Source organism: Grammomys surdaster, unplaced genomic scaffold (genome assembly GCF_004785775.1).
Source record: "Grammomys surdaster isolate TR1022 unplaced genomic scaffold, NIH_TR_1.0 126118, whole genome shotgun sequence".
NCBI lineage: Eukaryota > Metazoa > Chordata > Mammalia > Rodentia > Muridae > Grammomys > Grammomys surdaster.
In genome coordinates, this window is record NW_021620926.1 from 784,965 (window position 1) to 808,666 (window position 23,702).

A 23,702-nucleotide genomic window follows, 5' to 3' on the forward strand; every position below is an offset into this window, starting at 1 on the left:
CTTACATGTTTCTTCATTAAAAAAAAATTAAAATGAATGTTATGTTCATTTTTGCTATAAGAACTTTTTATAACTTTTATTCTTTAATTGTTAAGACTGTGAGGCATAAGAATCCAAGTTTTTTTTACCTTATAGCTATCAGGTCTGTTCTTCAAGCCTTGGAGCAGTAGAAGCAAACACTCAAGCAACTGCAGGTAGAGGATACTGGAAACCTTGCCAAGTTTTATACTTTCTTATAATTTTGTCATAGTTACAGTGGACTGAGGTGGTAATGTGAAGGAAACATTTGCCTCTTAAGTACAAGTACAAATAAAATGGGCAGAAAGAAGGTGGCTGATGACCTCCTGAGAGCTACCAACAGTGAAGACACTGGACCACCAAGAAAGACTGTGGAAGTCCTCAAAAGTTGAAAGAGTAAAAGATGCTAAAGTTGAAAGAGCAAAATAATTCGAAGAACCAAAAATGTAGAAAACTCTGCAAACCTGGCTGCAGGAATAGTTCAGACATCTGGCTTAATCTCTGATTAACAAGGAGCTTTAAACCACTAGAACTGAGTTTTTTATGTCTTTAGTGAAGACTTGTAACATAAAGAGCAGAGTCTCTTACCTCCCAAGCTTAGAGATTTAATTATATTTACAAAGAGCTAGACCACTGAAAAGTAAAGACATAGCTTCAGAATCACAATCTAGAGATCTAACATTAAATCCTTACTTAATGCTGACCCAAAGGGTACCTACTGTATATTAGCAAATGTGATGTTTGCATTTATACTTTGTCATTTGGATAGAGTAAAAAACCCTCAGCTGATTAGTAGTGCATTTAAATTGTAGATTTCAGACAAAGATTAAGCTCAGACAAACACTGAATGCAATATAGATTCAAATCTCGCCAGTATCAACTCTTGCCTGATTTCCAGATTGTTGGCTTGACATAAAAATTCAGTCTTGAATATTTTCACATTTATGTTTCAAATTTCCCCTTTTTTGTTCTTTCTTTCCCACTTGTCTGCATGATATAATATATATGTCACATAAATACACATAGAGACACACATATTCACATATAAAAAAGTTGAACATATATGCATGTATGTGCATGTGTGTGCATTGTGTGTGTGTGTACATGTGCAATTTTCCAATTAACCTGATTTAAAAACAAAGTACAAATCTATTAAAGGGCCAAGCTGTGTGATTATTTTTCAGATACCATGAACAAATGTCTACTCACTTCAGATAAGTTATTAAACCAAAACCAAAAACAAAACTAATTCCAGTCAAGTCTAACTTAATGAACCAATGTGTTTACTTACAGGAACATGGGTGGGATATTATTCACAGGAACATTACAACTCAAAGACAACTGCATTACCAAAAATGCCCGTCTAAGAATGGGCAAGTAGTCATAGAATATACCTGCCTGGATCTCTACACAGCATACAGTCATTCTCCACCAATAACACAGTCCTCTCTCAGCATTTTTTCACTTCTTTATATCATTGGGCTGAACTTTATGAATCTTGTCATCTTCACAAAATTCTCAAGCTTTTACATTTTTATTTGCTCCTTGAATCTCATGAGTTCCTTCTCTTCCTTCTGCAAGGGATTGTTTTAGTTCAGAGGAAAGCACTATAAAATAATCCACCTTTCTTCAAGATCTCAGATTTACTCTGCTACCTTTTCCATTATGCTACCTAAACCTTGGAAGAAGTGATATCAATGCTTTATTATTTTATTTTTTTATAGGTGAACATTGGGTGACCATCAAGCCTGACTGGCTGATTCTCTGGAATAATTAGCTTCTACAGCAAAGATTGGCAGAAATGCTAGTCTATAGATAGCATTGTAAGTGTTTAGAAAGCAATTTAACACAAATATCATCTCCAGTTAGCAAAGCAGTAGAAGAATGCATTCCAATATGTAGTCTATGACTTCCTAAGCCACAGACCTTTGCTTTGGCTTATAGTACCAGAAGTACTTTCCTTTCCGTGGAACAAGTCTTAGATCAAATGAAGAACAGTTTTACTCATAACAGTCAGGCCTTTAATATGCTAGGGACCTTTAACCTGACCTTGGACACATTTGTCCTGGCTGGTTGATATAGCATGAGGTTTACAACCAAGCAGAGTTGTATATGACAGTTCTTCCTCAGCAGTCTGAATACCACCATGACACAAGCCAGATACAATGAAGATACTCCTATTCCAGTTCTCATCTCATACTTCCATTTCCTGGAACAAAAGTGTAAAGCATCTTCAGCAGAGGAGTGTTACAGTTTAGCTGTGGCTTGCAAGTAGCAGCAGTGTCAGTTTCCATTATAACTTGCAAAGCTTCAGGTTTCTTATTGACTCACATATCACAAAAAGGTAACCCCCTTATGGCACTAGAAATCAAAGTAACCCACATATGGCCAACAACAGCATTAAGCTCCTAAAGGTAGCATTTTCTTCAAAGCACTTTCATTCCAACTCTATACCTGCTATTTTTAATAATCTTGCAGATGCCTTTCTAAATCTATAAAAATGTCAATGGCTAGTATTGCGCTGTGAATATTTTGGGAAGTATCTCTAAAGTCTCACCACCAATCACTCATAATTTGTACCATCTGGTCTTGCATAGATAAACAAGTATTGTGATAGATCCTATAATAAGATCAGATACAGGGAAAAAAAGTTTATTCCTATTACTTTTATTAATTCTATCTTCCACAAAAGTTTCCAACCAGCAATGTATATGCAAATACTACCACTTCAACAGTCCACAATTTACAGTAATTTTGCATGAACTATCTGGTGTCTGCATCCTGGGGCATGGCTCTCACTGTGGGGCTAGTCTACATATGCTTGTTCCTCACTTTCAGTCAGCAGAGTCTATTCTGACTAGCCTGGCTTAGTTACCAAGATAAGTAAAACCAAACTGTAGTCCTCTATGAGTGCCAGTGAAGCCAACTTCCCAATTCTAATGAATTCAAGGACAGCCAAATTTTCCTTCCCTTTGCCACACCTACCTGCTAAAAAGGCCTAAGGTAGGCTACTAATCTCCACAACTAGTATATATTTTTACAGCGAAGCAACGTCCACAGCATTCTCACTGCCCAACATAAGGAGAATCCCAATCCTTTTAACTTATATACTTTTATTATTTATGTCTTCTCTGAAAGCTTGATGGAGTTTGAAAGTCATCCAAAAGCTCCCTAGAACAGTACTTGGCCATTTTTTATCCACTTAGGGATTTTGGCTATTTATAAATTTTATCATATTTGCATTCAGTGTACATAATATAGTCCTTTTCTATTTTGACATTCTTGGTTCACCTACTTGTTTAAAAAATATTTAATCTTTTTTTACACTCCAGATTTTAACCCTCTCCTGGTCCATCTTCTGTCTGTTCCACATCCTATACCTCCTCCCCACTCTGACTCCATGAGGATGTCTTAACACCCTATCCTCTACCCCACCAGACCTCCCCACTCCCTGGGACCTCCAGTCTCTTGAGAGTTAGATTGCTGTTGCACTTTAGGAATTTTGATCTAAATCATTCACATATGTTAGAGCCTCTCCTACATCATAGAGACCACAATTGAACATGGGATGATGGAAAGACACTAAAATGTTATGTCACTGTTAGGGTTCCTCATGAATCAACTTCTTTCCTAATTCTCCTGTAAATAGGGTACTTCTTGGCCTTCTGAAGTGGATACAAAACACCACCTCTCTTATGCGCAGTTCCTTCAGTAATATCTGCCCTTTCTCTACTATCCTTCAATACCTTATACTTATGTGGATGTCAACAAGTAAAAACTAAGTAGCCCTATTGCCTGGTATAAGCAAGTCCAAAAGTGATTAGTTTCCCTCATATGGCCTTAGAATATAAAGTATTTTGTTTTGAATGAAATGTTATCCATAGTCTCAGACATTTGGATACTTGGTCTCAGTTGGTGTTCTGTTTAAGCAGACATAGTAAGTTGGCCTAAATGGAGGGAGTAAATTACTTCAGTCAGGTTCTAAAACTTCAAAGCCTCATACTCATTGGTAATTTGTTCTCTTTCTCCTCTCTATTTGGTGTTCAACATTTAAGTTATCAGTAGTACCAGTCATCACACCTCTGCTCTGTATTATGGAATGGAGAAAATCTTACATGCACACACACACACACACACACACACACACACACACTGAACTGTAAACACAAGTAAATCTTTTCTCCAATATTTTGCATTAGCCTTGATATTTTATCACAATGGAAAATAGATAATGTACTGGCCTTTTCTCAAGGATCGATAGGAAGTCATATCACCTTGGCTTCCACAGCACTCTGACTGATCTGATATGCCCTCATGTCCACCCTACAGCCTCACAGGTCAATCTTTGAGAGGCTCTTCCATGGATTTTTTCCCAGTGCCAAGTCAATCGCTTCAAAGACAGGAATCTATGATTGTCATCATTTACGTATTGGGCAATATTAAGGCATCATCTGCACACTGAATCTCAGATTTCCCCTTATTTTTTGGCATTAAAATTTGGACCTTTGGATCATCCTTTATCATTCTTATGACACCCCCAACAGATTATTTTAGCAAAACAAAAGCTAATATTTGTACTACTTTTTAGAGAATTTCATAAACTATACTTAATCCTATTTACCCTAACTTCTCACATCTCTACCCACTCCACACTCAGCTGCCTTACTGTGCATTGGCTTCTCTTCACTTGTGGAATAAAGCTTGTAATACCTAACTACTCTCAGGAGTGGGACCTGCCCTGGAGTTTGTTTGGCGTACTAAATATCATGTCATTAAAGAAAGTAGATGACTCTTATCTAAGCAGCTATCAAAATGCAATAGCTCCTCTGCTAGTACTGAGAATTTTTCTTGCTTTTGTTTGTGTAAACCTTGCATAGTCCTTCAAAATCACTCTGAGTTCACATGTGTTATAGCCCTCTTATGTCTGAAAAACATTTTTTCCTTGAAGTTATTTTTGACTCTTACGATCTTGCTTTTTCCATTTCCAAGAAGATCCCTGTACTTAGGAGTGTGACAGGTGCCTTCCATTTAGGGAGGAGTACTGCGAATTTCTTATTCTCTGCACCAAGAGGTGTTAGAATTATGCCAAATACACTGCATGTGTGTGGCCCGCGTGCAATCGTCTCGCCAGCAAGAACACATGCGGCACCACACCAGGATCCTTCCGCAGCAAACGTTTATTCCAAAAGAAAATGGAGGAAGACCCCAGGCCCAGAAAAGGCACTGCTTATATACCCTTAGAGCGGTGTTCACCTCTGATTGGCTGCTTACTTGTTGCCTGCCAAAACGCCCTGGGATGGGCTTTGACTTTGGCGTGCTTTTACCATAGCACATGCGCGGTTTACTTGTTTACTTGCAGAAGCACCGGATGCCAGCGCCATCTTGCAATGGCGGATGCTGCCAGCACAAGCCGCAGCTTCCTACATCTCCCCCTTTTTTTGTTTTATTACAGACGGTGGTAGTTGAGATCCCTGGGAAGGTCTCATAACTCCCATATTTGGGGGTCTCATGGCGGGTCTGAGTCTCTTTGGAGGGCTGTGGTCAAACTCTTACCCGTCACTGGGTCAGCCTCCCCATCCGGGGCTGCCCTGTCTTAGGTGGCCAAGGCTTATCCGTCCGCTTCGTCATTGACTTACCAGACCTACTCTCCATGGAATGAACATCTTAGTGGGCAGGGACTGTGTACAGATATGTTTGAGGCTTCATAAGGTCTCTTCACCAAAAGCCCTTGGGGTACAGTGGCTGAGGAATCTGTCTACTGGCTATTTCCTTTTGTTTTGTTAAACAGGTATTGGTCAATGTCCCGTGTCTTAGGCTAGCTGATGTTTCTCCACGCCCAGCACCAGTAGGGCTAACTCCGAGGAAAGGTGAGCCACCCTGTCTTAGGCTACGAGGGATATACCCGCGCCCGGGTCATTGCCACTGCTAATCCCGTCATGGAGTTGGTTTGCCATCAATTCCCCAGTTGTCCTCATGGTGTATATCTGGCATGTGGTGCCAGCCTATTTCCCGTCGTTGGGACCAATGATAGCTGGCCTGAGTCTCTCAATAAACAGTGATGGTGTAAGGTAACGGGCAATGACACCTCTCCCTGTGCAATGGAGCTCAGCTCCTAGGGGTGCAATGGCTGTCGGCCCAACATTTAGCACCACCACTAGTGAGGGGGAGACTACTTATTTTCGAAGCAGTGATAGCCACACTGCAAGCCCCTAGTTCTATGGCCACAAGCGCCTGGGCAATAATAGCCTTGTCATGATTTTGTTGAGCTCTGAGTTTGCAAACCAACCAAAGCATGGACACTAATCCACAACATAGGGCGTACCAAACAGGCCTACTCCCACCCACTTAAAAACAAAAAAAAGAAGAAAGCTGAAGAGATCCAGGAGGAGAGTCCCTCAGTCAGGGACAGATCCATGCGTGTCGAGTTGATGGCCACCATAGCCGCTCTCAATTTTTGAGTGTCTCATCGAAGTTTTCTGACCAATTTCCTGCAAGATATTGAAACAATTTCCTGGACAGATTAGCTACATTATGTCTGACTGGTATGGGTTTTGGAAAGGCAGATAATATGGCCCATCATTGTTCCTCCAATATACTAGGAACCTGTATCCCTTGGATCAGCAAAAGGGCTGTCATCAGAGTTTGGAGGGTCCACCTGGGTGTCATCTTCTAATATCGCGAGTTGTCGCATCAGTCGCTCTGGTCACCAAAAACACAAACCGCTCCCCTGGCTCTTATTAAAATAGGATCCGGGCCTTTCCATTGTCTGGTCAAGATGTCCTTCCATTTGACCATCTCTTTTGGCCTGTCAGGCTCTAAACAGTGACGGTCAGCAGCCGAATGGCCCTGACTGTCCAGATTTTTAAAAATTGAGGGTAAAAAGTGCTATAGAAATGGTGACTCGTGGCACTGAGGGTAGGGCCCCCTCGACTCCCCCTTTTTGTTTTATTAAATAAGACTTAAGAGTGCGATGAGCCCGTTCTATAATGCCTTGTCCTTGAGGGTTATAAGGGAGACCTGTCAGATGGGTCACCTCCATTTGGCGACAAAATTGTCCAAACTTTTGAAAAGTGTAAGCTGGTTAAATTAAACTGTGTTTGTATTGTCAAAGGGCTGTTGTGAGCACATGAGTAGCAATAGTGCAAACAGCCAACAAATGATCACAGTCCATATACTGTATCTGTTGATAACTAACAGCTTACTCTACTCTCAGCAAAGCTGTTCCTCCTTCATCAGTCAATTGTCAAGGGGAATTAGGACTTGCATCTCCCTTGAGAATATTAAACAGAGGTTTACGTTCTTCTATGGTAAGCTGAAGATGAGGTTTTAGCCAATCAATATCTGTTAACAACTTTTGAGAATCATTAAAAGTAAACCATTTTTTGTATGTATGCCTGCAAGCCAGAGGATGGCACTAGATCCCACTACAAATGGTTGTGAGCCACCATGTGGTTGCTGGGAATTGAACTCTAATATTTTTAGTTGTGAGTCTAGCCTTTAACGGAGGAACCATCTCTCTAGCCCCAATTATCCATTCTTATCGGAATTTTCTGTGTCACAATCTGCTTAAGATATAACTAAGTTCCCAAATACTGAAAAGATATTGTCTTTGAATCTTTTCTGGAGTGATAAGCACTCTAAAATTTAAAGCTCACTGTATTAGGGCAAAGGCGTACAGAAAAACTCCTTTAGAGAGATCAGCTAACAAAATATACAATGAATAATATACACTGAGAGATTTAAATGTTTAACTTTTCATTATCTCTAACTCCTGGCCCATAAGCTGTTGTGAATTTCTTTTGAGTCTGAGGCTGACACCTCCCTAAGGAACAAACAAGGGAATAAACAAATTCTAGAAAACACCCTTCTAGGGGCAGGTCAGGACAAAAGGAATGTCTGAAATCCAAGCTCCTGCCTCGCCCACTCTGTGTATAGCCTTAATTTAAATGTAAATGTTTTTAATCTTGGCCTATATCCTGAGCCCTGGCCCAAGGATTATCCTTCCTGCACCAAGGACAAGTTTGTCAGGTAACCTTGGTCACCTGACTGTTCTTCAAGCCTCTGTTCCTGGGACAGTCACTTTAAAAACTATCTAAATTTCCACATTTAAAACATCTTTTATCTTTATGGTTCTGTGCAAGCTATGGCCAGATCCTGATTGTATGAGGGTGCAATTTCATCGCAAAGATGAATGTATCTAAGTCTGTCTTTGCTTGTATGGTCTGAGAGCTGTGTAGGCAGTTCAACCTGATGAGCATCACACTGACCTTCTCCTACAAGCATGTTGAGATCTCAGTCTGCATTGTCTTAATTTAAATGTAAATGTTCTTAATCTCTAGCAGGCCAGCACTGTATCACAACTTGTTTTAAATATTTTTATTTAACTCTACCTGTTGTCTCTTTTTCTATAAACATGGGCGAATCAAAAAATCCCAAACTCAAGATTAGAACTGCCAACTGTAGCCAATGGAATACTGGCAGTTTAATTAAATTTTTAAATTTCTTTTGTAACATTAGAGTATAACCATTAATTTTGAGAAGCAAAACCAGAAGCAATGTAAACAATCTATTTTTTCTAAAATCAACACCAAGTAGATTACCTTTATGTTACAAAGTTTTGTTGCCAATTCTTATATATGAGTGTATGAAGCAGCTTTTAATCTCATTGAAGAGATACTGTTTTAAAATCTTATTTTTATACATCTGGTTTCTGAATGACTCTAACCCTGAGTTAGTTTTATGCCAAAAGTTGTAAATTTCTAATCACATCCAATAATTTAAGCCAATAGTCTATAACCAAGACATGTAGAACATTTTTATACTTTTAAAACCAATTAGAAACAAAATGAAATGGCTACATATCTTATTTTTAGACCAAACAAAATTTGTTGCTTTTTCTAGCTGTAATTTCAAGAGAAAAGCACCATGTCACAGAGATTTTTCTAGGACAAAACAATTCTTAGCTTCCTTATAAAACCCAAAAAGCTACTGGTCTCTTTTAAAAGCAGCTTATGCCAACTTCAATTCTTGGAAAGGCTTTTTCAGCTCAGCTCAACTCTTAGCTACAGGTGTAGGGTAGCTTATCACCCTCTGCTGTGTAAATTAAGACTGCCTTTAAAACAAACTTAAACTAGCCCAAGAGTTGGATCAAGCAGTTTTAACGATCTTTTCTTTTGAACATGCAACAAACACAGAACATTTAGACAATGAAACAAAAGACAAACACAAACACGTGGACATTGGTGCACCAAGGACAGACAACAAAGAAGGACATCTAAGAGCTAAAGAGAAATTCAGGACATCTCCCGAATTTCTTTTCTTTTCTAGATGAGCTCTGAAATAGCCTTTTCATTCTTTTTTGTTGACACAGCTCAGAGAGAGGACAACTGTTTTTCTAAAACCCTTTCTCTCTCTCTCATATTCAAGATGTAACTTTTCATCTCGTTCATTGGAGATGTAGCAGGCAGCTATTGTAACACCTCAGTACCCTGTTTGTTTTTTTTTTTTCCAATTCTTCCTAACCCTGATCTTCCCACCTGAAGCAGCTCTTTCCTCTTCAGAGGAAGTTAGCTCCTCCGACTCAGAGCCACCAAGCCCCGAGGCCTCCAGCTCCTTTACCGGATAAAGAGGTTTCTTTTCTGGGGCCTTTTCTCCTTTCCTACATTCCTCTTCCAGGGCGCCCTTTCCCTCATCTTTCGCTTCCTCGGACTGTGTGTCTTTGGAAGGGTTTTTTTTCTTAGACATGCCTCTTTTTCTTTTTTCTTTCTGAGCTCTTAAGCGCTTATGCTGCTCTGTTTCTGACCCGCTGGCCTGTAATCTGTCTAGCACTCCCTGGCCCGCAGCTACAGTCGAGTGGCATTTCTCATCCTGCAAAACCAGAAGGAAGAGAACGAATGCCGCCTGGGGAGGGAGACGAAATAGATCAAGTCCAAACATGCCTCTCAGAGCTTTACCTTTGTCCTGCGGTTCTGAACCCTTCCCGTAAACGGTGGTCTTCTCAGTGCCGGTGATGGTGAATTTTCCCGGGTTTCGGCACCACTTGTGGCCCACGTGCAATTGTCTCGCCAGCAAGAACACATGCGGCACCACACCAGGATCCTTCCGCAGCAAACGTTTATTCCAAAAGAAAATGGAGGAAGACCCCAGGCCCGGAAAAGGCACTGCTTATATACCCTTAGAGCGGTGTGTTCACCTGTGATTGGCTGCTTACTCGTTGCCTGCCAAAACGCCCTGGGATGGGCTTTGACTTTGGCGCGCTTTTACCATAGCACATGCGTGGTTTACTTGTTTACTTGCAGGAGCACCGGATGCCAGCGCCATCTTGCAATGGCGGATGCTTCCAGCACAAGCAGCGGCTTCCTACACATGTGTTATTAAACTTCTTCCTGATTATAATGAAAACCACTGTAAAATTGTAGAACTAACATGAATCCAATGGTATTTGGCATGACACGAAAGATGGCTCCTTAACCTTAAATTCTGAACCTCCTTCCAGTAGAATAGGATGAGAGCATCAATCCATGCTTCCAAATGCCTATCTAAATCCTCTTGTATATTCAACACATTAGTAACATTTCTTGCTAAATGATTAATAAATGTAGCTGTCTTAACTTCTTGTGTCACAGCAATTGCAGAAGCAGTGGTGCTAGCAATTAATGTAATTAAAGCTGTTATACCAGCAATAATCAAGCCCACTACCCTCTTCCTTCTGCTTAAAGCCTGACTCATTTCTTCCAGTACTTGCAAGCTATTTTTAGAATTACCAAGGTTCTGTGATACTCAGGGCACTAAAACAAAAGCTGGTTGATAGACCTCCATAACTGACATGCCAGATTTAAAAACACAAACACAATTAGAAGGTATACAATCAATGCAACTTACACTAAATACTGTAGAAGAAACAAAAGAACAAGAGACTGTGCAACAGGTCCATGGAACTTTAAAACAATATCTTCATAAAATAAAAAAGGGGAGATATACCTTTGTACACCACAAATTTATTTAAATCATGTTCTTTTTATTTTAAAAATATTTTTTAAAAATTTGGATGCCAATGAACTTTCTGCTGGGTGTCTATGACACTCTACAACTAGGCATACTTATGCATAGGTGAAAGGGAAGGATCCACTTACTGGACTAAGGCATGATCCCAATCAGATATTAAATATATGGAAGAGGGCATGTTTGTGTTTTTTTTTCTGCAGGATGATGAAGGAGCATGGTGGCCACCTGAATGATGGATAAGACATACTGATGCCAGGACAAAGAATGATGCTGACTTGTGAGCTTGCTGAGTGCCCTGACAATGGTGACTGCGAAGCTATATTGGACATAAGTTTGAACCCACCGTTGCTTATCTATAACCCTGATTGGACAAGCTGCTTTGCTTTAAGTTCTTAGACCTGGTGTAACAGAGAATCAAAAGGAGAAGTTATAATGCCTCTTGTATTGTTATTAAATGTGACAAGTTATTCAGACTCAATCATGGACTGGTCTAGAAATCAATCCAATATTGACAATAACAGTCTTTGTTTGGAAATCTGGTTCTAGGCATTTTCAGAGACATATTTGGAAGTTAGCTGCAGTTCTCTATGATGTTATGTTAGCAAGAGGTAAAGTTGGGGCAGGATCTAGATTTCAAACAGGTTTTAGCACATATGTTAAGGTTCTTTTAATTGTCAATGAAAAATTTTAATTTCTGGATTCTAATTCTGAATTTTAGCCATGGCATCCAATATAAAATCATGATCAGGGCTAATGTCACTGCTGGGGTTCGGTCAGGTTCTCTGTGTTTTCTGAGCTTTTCTGGCATTTGCATCTTGGCTCATCTGTTGTTGGCTCTCTTTGAAAGGAGCTTGTGATGTTGAAGCAAAAACTGGGAAGACCTTCCTCTAAGTGGAAGAAATGAGTATGAACTAGATGCTGAGAACAAAGCACATTGTGTTTAGATTTGAAATCTTTAACAACTGACTCCCTCTCTGGCAGAGAGGCTGTGTGGATTTATGGGCTGAAAAGTGTAAATGTTCATATCAATTCCTCCCTGGTTGGTTATGAGCCTAGGGTGTTTATCTGCAATCTTTCCACTTCCAAATCCACAGTGATAATGTAGTTTCCATCAAGATGTCTGGTTATTATTATTATTATTATTACCACCATCATTATTATCATCATCATTGTCATCATCATTATTTCCATCAGTTTTAGTCTTTGAAGACAAATTTGTTTTTCTTTCTATCTTGTTCAATTTAGGACAACTCTTGAAGCTTCTCTGAGTCAATTCTCCACTGATAAGGAAAATATACAGTGAAATATAAACATCTCCACTACTATGTCAAACATGCTGATCACCTGTGAGTAGCAAAGTGTAATCTAGTGAGTACTGATAATTTGCCTTTCTTTCTGTGAATGAATGACACTATTATTTGCTATCTAGTAATAGTCCTTTATTTTTAATCATTTATCTTTTGATATATTTTAAAACCAAAAATAAATAATATTTTAGGAATTATAAATTGTGTTCCACCTTGGAAAAGAATATATATCTTTTTTAATTGAAATATCTTTTGAGGATTTCATTAATAATTACTCAGTTCATATTATTTCCACTCTAATTTGCCTAAATTCTGTCAATATTCCCTTACTCTCTTCAGATCAAATCCATGACCTATTTTTCTTTATTATTGTTTTACACACACACACACACACACACACACACACAACCTGGTGAGTATATTTAGTGTTGCTTATGCGAGTATGTACTTAGAACTGATCATTTGGTATTGTGTGTTCTATCTGTAGAAGACTGATATTCTCTCTCTCTCTCTCTCTCTCTCTCTCTGTATGTGTTTGTCTCTGCATGTCTCTGTGACTCTGTCTCTGTGTATCTCTCTGGCTCTCTGTCACTCTGTCTCTCTGTTTCTCTGTCTCTGTCTCTTTCTCTTTCTGTCTCTCTCTGTGTCTCTTTCTATCCATCTCTTTGTGTGTCCTTCCCAGAAACTGTTGATCTATGTTTGGGGGCCTTGTGAAATATCCTCCTTCCACATTGGGATGTCATTTGGTCTTGTCATGGTTCAGATCTTTATTTAAGTGACCATATGTAGCTATTTCCTGTGATGTAGAAAACACTGTCTCACAAAGGAGTTTTCCAGTTCACTTTAGTTGTTGGAGAGGATGAATTTTGAGTTGAACCCAACAATTTGTACTTTGTCTCTTTGAAACATTTTATTTCCATAATCTCTGTATAATTTTTGTATTTATAAGTTGTTCACTAAAGCCATGACTAATGATGTCATCCATCTCTAGTCTGACTGAGCATTAGCAATTATTGTGACTTATGCTTATTAGAAGGCATCTATCTATTTCCTTCATCAACTACTCCTGTAGTATCAGTATCGTGCTCTTCCAGAAAGCCAAGAGAATGTAAAGTTCTTTGGTCATTCTTTAGCAGTAGCCAAATGACTTCATACTTGGATGTGTTTATTGCTTAGAAGACAAGCTATACACTGCTTATCCATCACCCAATGTTGGACTAAAAATGTTCACTCCAAATACAGTAACAGTTACATGGGGTCTCAGATGCCATGTGACACATTGCTCGTTGAAGATTTGACACCCTTCAGTCTACCTTTCAAGATCATAATATTAATATCACCTGAAAAGCAAGGACAAGGAATTTTTATGAAAACAAAAGAAAAAAGAAAAATGTCTGGTTTTCTACCAGATAAACCTTAAAAATTCTTAAATCATCATCTTCATTGGTTTAAAAATAAAACTAAAATATTCGGTTTTATTTTCTAATGTTATTTATTTCATTCTCATTTAAGAATGTTTTAATAAAAGAAACACAACTTTTACATGTAAGTCTTATAGTACAAGATTTTTTTCATGCGTCTTTTTAAAGAATTATACGTTTACATGTGTTTAGAGCAACTATAGAAAGGCTATTTTTAATGTTTTTACTGTTTCTGAGTTGAATTATTTCCTGACTCAGCAACTTATTTTTCATGGTTTCATGCTGTATTATTCAGAACAGAAGACAGCTTTATAATTAATATATAACTTACTTCAGAATAGTAATTATGTGAAACACTTTAAGTGATTGATATTAAATAGGATGGTGTTAACTTTAGTAAGGGAACAGAGAAATATTTGATTTCATGCCCTAATTTGTTAATGATATTTTTTTAGACAGGGTCTCAGCATGCAAACTACACTGATCTCAAACTTGTCATCTACCTCCCTCTTTCTCCTGAATGCTGGCAATAAAATTATGTGTCACCATGTGCAGCTTTTCCTGATAATAATGTTTTCTGAAATTCTCCTTAGTCTCTTTAGGAAAATACTCTTACTAGCTACTTTCTTTAGCTCATAAAACAAACACAAAACTTGGTATGTTGCTAATCTAATGTAAACATGGTCAAAGCCAAATTATGCTCAAGTGCCTGCTATATTTGGATGTTAGAATATTTGCCAAATGGATGATTTGCCTTTAGTGTATGCTGTAGAGCCAAGTGTCAACAAGAAGTTTCGTTACACTGAAGGACCTGGCTTGAAGCCTCATTTTGCTAATGATCACATACTCTATAAAGAGCTTATTTTATATATCTAAGTGTAAGTGGACAAAATTGCTACAATAATATAAAATGTCACCAAGTCACAGGATACATTTTTATACTAAAGCCATAGTTTTAAGTTCTACTGATATTGGATGCCAATGAGAAAAATATCCCACTCCAAATGTTATTGAGATAAGGTATGTACATGTGCAAAGCTTCTAATATGCCTGTTGCTTTTTATTCCTAAATATTCTAGTTGAAATAAAATATTCTGTTCTTAGAAGAACAAGAACATCTTTTCTGGGTTCTCTTGTTGCTTTTGTAAGACTTTGTTTACACTTCCAGTACGTATTCTGTTTTTCCTTCTCTTTTTATTGAATATAGATTCTTTCCTTATACAATATTTATTGATTATAATTAATGCTCCTTCTCCTCCCACTTCTTCCCCACCTTCCCTCTCCTTCAGATACACTCTTTTGTCCATCTCTCATGAGCAAAGTACAGACATCTAAGAGATAACAACCAAACATGACAAAATAAAAAAGATAAAGCACAAATAATCATATTGAAATTGGTCATGATAACCCAACAGAAGAAAAAGAGCATTAAGAGCAGGCAAAATTATCAGAAACTTAGTCTTTCTCAGGATGTGTGTTAGGAGCTTCATAGGAATACTAAGCTAATAGCTATAATCTATAAACAGTGTACCTGGGACAGAACCATGCAGGCCCTGTGCTTGCTGCTTCAATCTCTGGGAGTTCATATGTGCCTTGCTTAGTGTATTCAGAGGGCCTTGTTTTCATGCTTTCCTTCAGCCTCTCTGGCTTTTACAATTTTTGCACATATTCTTATGCAGGATACCCTGATGGAGACCTACAATTTAAATTCTCTCTTTTCATAAATTCTGGCTGTGAGTCTCTGCATCTGTTCCCATCTTCTCCCAAAGGAAGTTTTTCTGGTGATAACTAGACAAGGCATTGGTACATGTGTTTAACAGAGCATCATCAGGAATCATTTTATTGATTTTTCAGTTTTTAGACCCTCTCATGTTCAGTTGTACCTTACCTCTTCTTGCTATCTACTTTCTGGTTCCTGATCAGCTAGCCATTGTTAGTTATTGGTTCCTTCTTGAATGTGTCTGAAGTCAAATAGACATTGATTGACTCCCAGAAGTCCCCCGCTACCATTGCCAGAGCATATTTTGTGGGCAGGATATATTGTAGGCCAACAGTTTTGTAGCTAGGTTGGTGCCCAGGTTTCTCTTTGAGTAGCCTGCAGGGTATCTTCCCACATCAAAAAGAGTAGAATGTGGAGGTGAGGATTCCACATAGGCACCAGCTTGATTTCTCCATGTTGAATGAATTATGTGGATGTTGTTTTTGGCAACATTGGCAATAAGGCCTCATTGTCAATATACAGAGAGCAATCTTTTATTTTTGCATCAGTCTGGGCTGGAAAAATGGTGATCTGAGTAAACATTTTCTATGCAAACGTGAAGACCTGAGTTTGGTTTTTCTGATACTATGAAATGCCAGAAGTGATAGCACATTCCAGTGTTAAATTTGCTGCTGAAGTAAGTGAATCCCTGGGAATTCATGTGCCAAGAACCTTCTACAAAGGACAAGAGATCCTATCACATACAAGGCAAAGGGTGAAGACAAACCTACTAGGCCAAGTATGGTGGCACATGCCTTTGATTCTAACAGAGGTAGAATCTCTGTGAGCCTAAGGTCAGCCTAATTTACATAGTGAGTTGTCAGCCAGTCAGGTCTTGTCAGTCACACACTGATAAGTGTAGTCTTCACCCCTCATAAATAAAGTTTGTGTTTGCAATAGACACAATTACTAAAAATCACAAGCAATCAAAACTCAGAGTTGTAGAGCCTACTTCCACTGGATACATCTACAGAGCAACTACTATATTTAAGGCCCAGAGAATATTATTGAAAGGGGGTATAGGGGGAGGAAAGATTGGAAAATACAGAGAATCATGGAGTTTCTGTGAGACTGTGCCTTCTAGTAATCTTCAAACATGACAAGATAGTTTATATTTCATAAAATATTTTTGCTGTCCAACATTGATAATACTCTGTACTCTAAGAAGTCTTGACCCCTTGTCTTACAGAAAGATATTTAAAAATAAATAATTTGGTCCTAAATGTACTCATTGTTCATGATATGCTACTAAGTTTAGTGACTTTTATTAGATGTATATGGAGGAATATATTTATAAATTGTAAATATCTCTTTTATTTCCTCAGATGAAGGGATGGGATGTGGGCAATACCAGAGATTTACTAATATATGGCTTGGGATTAGCCCAGAGCATTTCTATCTAACATCCCTAGGCCGAGGCCTGGAAGCCTCTAGCCTCCATACAATCTAACCATCTGCAAGACTGGACCTGAGGAGTTCAGATTCCAGCTTTAATCTGCTAGCCTAGGCTTAGAATGTTTCAGACTCTGAGACTTACTGCTGAATAAAATCATTCTTTCTATCTCTTTCTGTACTCCTGATGGCTGGTTCAATTCAGTGGTTCCAGCTCAAACTCCTATCCAAAGTGGCTAATTAAAACTCACTTCTCTCAGCTTCTGACTGACTTTGTACATCTCTGAACTCCACAAACTGAACAGCACTAAAATGCACTGAACTAAACCAAATTGGACCAGACCAGACTGAACACCACTGAATTTAATTTGAATTTTCTCCATCTCTCACTGCTCTTTAAACAGTCTGTGCTTTCTGTCTATTGTTCTGAGAGTTAGACTTACGCTATTTCTGACTCATTCTGTCAAATCTTTCTCTGACTGGTCACGTCTGTCCCTCAGTTAGAAGTCATAGTTTAGGATTAAATGTGTGTACTAAAGGCATGTCTGTATTGTAGTCAGAGGAATTAAAGATGTGTAAACCACACAGATTAAAGGGTAAGCATCCCATTCTATAGGGATATGTCAGAAGAACCATATTTCTGGATTAAAATACCTCTATAATTAATTCTGATTTGTGGATTTATATACTTACCTGTTCTGCTGTGTCTATCATCTATCAGTAACTTATCTTTGGTCCCCTCCACCTCATTTCAGCTCCATGGACTCTGTTCTACCCTTCTTTTTATATTTGGAACTTTTTGAGATTTTTTTATCATTATTGAAAGTTTATTTACACCAAGAGCAAAGTAAAATCTATGAAGATTTGTAAATACAACAACAATCAGAATACATTTGTTGTACATAACTGTCTTAGTTAGGGTTTACTGCTGTGAACAGACACCATGACCAAGGCAAGTCTTATAAAGAACAGCATTTAATTGGGGCTGGCTTACAGATTCAGAGGTTCGGTCCATTATCATAAAGGCCGGAACATGGCAGTAGCTAGGCAGGCATGGTACAGGAGGAGCTGAGAGATCTACACCTTCACCTAAAGGCTGCTAGGAGAATACTGGCTTGCAGGCAGCTAGGACAAGGGATTAAAACCCACACCCACAAGGCCACACCTACTCCAACAAGGCCACATCTCCCAACAGGGCCACTTGCTGGGCCAAGTATATACAAACCTTTGTAATAACTATTTTTTCTTTAGCAGTGTAGTATTCAGTCAAAAGCCTAGGCTCCAAAGCTGCTAAGAAAAACTTTCTTCTTCATCTTTTTCCATGGAATTTGTCTATTAATCTGTAAAAGAATTGGATGACCTTTTGAAACCTTCTCTTTTGTGATGACTGATGTATATGTATATGTATATGTATATGTATATGTATATGTATATATATTAGATACCTTTTGTGATATAGAAGTTTTTAATTATTTTTATTACCTTTTTAAAATAATTCAATCATTACCCCCTTCTGGTCTGTCCTCCTACAGTTCCACATTCCATTCTTCATCTACAAGAGGATATCTCCATACCACACTTGCTTGAGGCCTAATTTCACATAACCTTTTCCATGGAGAAGTGTCTTGTCATCACCCAAATATGCTTGGAAGACTCTTGTTTGTTTGTTTCTTGTTTCTTGTTTTTGTTCTGTTTTGTTTTGATTTTCCCAGGCACTTTTTGTCTGTGTAGTCCTGGCTGCTTGGAACTCACCTTGTAGAACAGGGTGGCATTGAACTTAGAGATTCATCTGCCTCTGTCTGCTGAGTATTGGAATTAAAGGCGTGTACCACCTCTGCCTGGCTGCTATAAGACTTTTAAATGGTCACTCATTTCCTGTATTTCCTAAATCTTTCAGTGAGTATCTATGTATATGTTTCTCTATAGATTTCACTTTTATCTAGCTACATGAAAACAGAATCAAGACTCATATAAATGCTTGACTCTAGATATTTTTTTATCTTTAAGAAAAGCACTTGTTTTAGGTATGTTATAAGTTGACTCTAAACTCTATACTTAATTAAATCTATTATTTTCTTTATCAAAAATTTCATAAAAAAACCTCACATTTCAGCACTTAGAATTTGATAAAAATTTTCAAATATAAAGGAGCTAGTTTACTTCAAATTTTAAAGTTTGAAGCAATCACATGGTTCCTAATGGAAGAGAGGTTTCACTGTCTATCTAATCTTTTATTATCATCATTCCATTATTTAAATGAGCATTTAGAAACTGGAATTTAGGAGTGAGTAGAATGTAATCACAATTCTGTATTAAATTTTTTCTCAAATACATCATCCCCATGCCCCAGGACTGTACACCATTGTGGGTGAGCCAAGAACAAATTTGAAAACAATATCATTTGTATAAATAAAGAACAACAACAAAAAAAAAGAAAAAAAGGAAAAAGGTAAATAAATAAAGAACAAATTTGAAAGAAAGACTACATGTGCAAATAAAGTATATTATCCACATAAGTGTTATTACCAGCACAGTAGACTACAGATAATATCTAGAGACTGAGTTTGTTCCCTCAATATAATCTCAGTATCTCTTTTCTCATCTTATTCACTGGTCAGATGAAATAAAAATATGTATATCACAAAATTGATTTTGATGACTTAGTAAATTCTTAATGTTAAGATGTGTAGCATAGTTCTCTTTGCTTTCTTTTGTTTAAAAGCTTTATCATACATTTTATTTTATTGAAAATGGATTTTTCATAAAACACATTCTGATTATGCTTCCCTTCTCCAGCTTCTCTCAGATCCTTACCTCCTACCCATGTAAATCCTCTCTCTCTCTCTCTCTCTCTCTCTCTCTCTCTCCCTCCCTCCCTCCCTCCCTCCCTCCCTCTCTCTTTCTCTCATTAGAATATACAGGAGCATTTAAAATAATAAAATGCTATAGAATGATGGGGGACTTATTCTCTTCTTTTAATCATCCATATTAAATATAGAAATTTAATAAGTGAAAACATTTTTAGAGGATTCAAACCAACCAAAGAAACAAACAGAAAGTAGACAAGGATAAAACCCAAACAAACAGAAAAATAAAGGCCAGAGAAAAAGCACAAAAACTACATCAATGGAGAGAAAGATAAATTCACAAACAAAAAAAAGCTCATTAAAAATTCAAGAACAGAAACCATAATATTATAAGCAAAAGTCCATAAAGTTAAAGAGAAAAGGTTCAGAAACAGCACTATGAATCAAAGAACCTCCAAAACTATCAGTGAGTTAAGTTTGTTTTGGCTATCTAATACTGACTATGACACCTGCTCTTAAGTATTGTATACACAGAATGACCCTTTTAAGGAAAATGATTTTTTCCTTTGTTAAGAAGTTAGAAATTGAAAATGACTTCTAAGTTAGGGATGGGGCTCTGTGTCCACTTCTGTCTCAACACTGGAACCAAATATGGTTCTTCCAAATAGTTTCCTTAACCTTGAGAATGGGGATTTTTTTAGAGTTATCCCATTTAGGACTGAGTATTTCAAGTTCTTTCACTCTGTATACCTTGTCTAAGTTATAATACTATCTACTGCAGGAGGAAGCTTTTCTAGTGGTGGTTAAGCAAGACACTGATCTTTGAGTATAGCAGAATGTTGTTGGAGGTCATTTTATTGCTGTCCTCCTTTAGCAGAACAGTGGTATTTGACTTTACCCAGGTCCCTAGACTAGCTAATATTAGGTTCCTAGCCACTCAGGCAGTATTGGGGATGGGATGCATCACACGAAATAGGCTTTAGTTTGGTTGGTTATTCCCACTACATGTACGCCACTATTGCACAACTGTATGTTGCTGAGAGTATGGCATTGTAGACAAAATGGTTTATAACTGGACTGGTGTTTGTCTTTCCCCTCTGGTAGCGTGCAGTGTACCTTACAATGCCATAGACACTAGTCAAATGGGGTGAAGGTTCTAGGTAGGCACAGGATCAACTTCACCATCTCCAGTGAATTATTCTGGTGTTGTCTTTAATAATAGGACCTTTCCATAAGTTTGAGGAGAGCAACCAATATCCTTGGCAATAGCCTTGGTCATTTGTGGGCTTCCACAGGGCTTCTTGGAACAACAACTCAAATAGATGTACACTATCTCAACAATGGAGGTCTGATGTTGATGCAAAAGATGTCTATTTGGGGCTTGTCTCCCCTGTTTTTGGTGATTCTATTTAGATTTATTATACACATTTATATTTTAAGAAGTTCCTACTGTTTGAGGTTTTCATATGATCCCTCAAATAGTCCTTAGTTGTAGCTGGGCTTCTTCACATTCTCTTTCTTAGCTTCTTCCTCTTCCATGCCCCTCCCCATTTGAGTGTCCAGTTCCACATTACTTCCATATAAAACTATTAACTATTTCCCCTTCCCAAGGGAATGCTTCCCTCATCCTTTGTAACTCCTGTAGCTATACAGTTATCAAAGACTTAATGCTTAACATCTACATATAAGTGAAGAAGTGCCGTATTTTAGAATATTCTTGACATAATGTATCATCCAAAGATATATATGTATTGATTTGGATTCTCTGAATATGTTTCCAACTCTTAAATTTATCTATTTAATACGGATGGATAAAAAAGGGAACAAGTCCTAAATAGGAGCTGTCAAGTGAGTTAGAATATGACAAAGTCATTTAATGTAATGGCTAATAAGATTCTAAACTATGAACATGGAAATGTTCTGTTCTGGAAAGAACAGAACATTTTTAAAGAATAGGATTGTAAGAGAAAAATGTTTCTGGAGAAAGATTTAAACACACTTCAGCAGAGTATTTATACTAAATCCTGAAACAGAGTGAAAACAATCTTTACAACAGAATTTACACTGAGGGTAGAGTGGGGATTAGCTATGAAGGTGATACCAAGCAGGCACACCAAATGCCAAAGCAGCATATTAAAGTATGAACACTAAATATCTTTATATACTGTGTTATTGATGAGATTGCAACAGAAAGATGTATGCTAGTAATAAAAGAAGGACACAAAGAAGCATGGAAATAAAGAATAATAATAAAAACACTAGCATTTCCTCTATCAGTTTTGGGCAAATTGAATCCTATGCACACCAAAGTGAATGTGGAAAAAAGATCTAGAATCAGGAATAAATATAGTATGTATTCAGTGTTCCACATTAGATATTTTGAGGGAGTTCAGAGTAGGCAGGTAAGTTAGAAGTTCAGGAAGTTGACACAAATTGACATATACAAAAGGAGAAGGGATTGCTTAGCAGTTTAAGACTCCATGTATTCTTGAAGCACAATGTACATATATATTTGGACACATATACATTCACATGTATTTGCATGAGCTGTAGCAAGTCTCCTTAAGCAAAGCAAAGATGGATCTGCTCTTTTGCTCCACCCTATCTTCTTTAATTAACAGAAATCCCTCTGAACTCAAATCAACCTTTCCCCCATTAAACCATTCTCTTAGGAATTTTGTTAGAATGACTAGACAAGTAGTTAATGTGTCAATACAGGTGTGCCCTTGCTACTATCTACTTCTATTTAGAGGAGATATGGTTACTGTTACTAACATTTATGAGCAAGTATCAATCCATGACAAAAGAATTCATGTTTATGGAAGTCATTGATATTCCATTTATCCCACTGAAAGCAAATTTTAAAAAGTTTAAGAAATAGTCTGCTTGTCTCAACGGTGACAAATATATTTTCTATGGATACAGTTGTGGAATACACACTATGATTATTTTTGTACTTTGTCTAATTTACTCAGTTTCCAAGCCAACTCGGTGTCCAATTTATATTATCCTCTTTCATGTAGTCTCTTCTTTGCCCTAAGTAATAATAGCAGAGCTGTTTTATTTATTAGCGTACTTATTTATTTTGTAAGACAGGGTCTTGCTCAAAATGCAAGTATGGCCCCACACTCATAGCAATTCTTCTGTCAGACTCCCAAGTATTGTGACAGCAGACATGAGTGACTATACTCAACACTAGATTTGAAGTTTTACTACATTTTGCTAAATTAAAATGTTATACTGTTAAAGCTTATGTCAGATTAACAAAATAAGTGAAGTCTATATTGTAGAGATGTTTTCACCCTTTTACCTGACCCGGTTAATATCTAAGAATCCTCCTGTTCTCTATCCAACAATAGGTTTAGAAATGACATCACTTTTGAGTATCACTTTAATCTTCTTGGAGTCATCATTTCCTCTAGGTCAAAGGTTTCTGTAGGGTATATAAAAACAGAAAAGAGATCCTTTAATTGCCATGTGAAGTGTATGATCTATTAATTTGATCTTTTGACTTTGACCTTGGTATCTTTTCTGTTGTTGTCATAAGCAGAATTCTTCATAGTAAAGATATTCTGTATTTGAGTATTTTCTTACTCTTTAGAAGAATTCAGCACTTATATCCCATACTTATTTGAATGGATTACCTTGATCATTTAGAGTTATATGAAGCAGATTGATTTCTTCTCCCTCATTTGTCCAGTCATGCATTAGCATCTGTATGAAGCTCTTTTTTCTTTCTTTTATTGGATATTTTCTTTATTTACATTTCAAATATTATCCCCTTTCCAGGTCTCCCCTCCAGAATTCCCTTTCTCATTCTGTCTCCCCCAGCCTCTATGAGAGTACTCCACCACCCACCCACCCACTCCTGCCTTCTTGCCCTGATCCCCTACACTGGAGCATCAAACCCCACCCCCAGGCCCAAGGGCTGCTCCTTCCACTTATGTCCAACAAGGTCATCCTCTGCCACATATGTGGCTGGAGCCATGGGTCC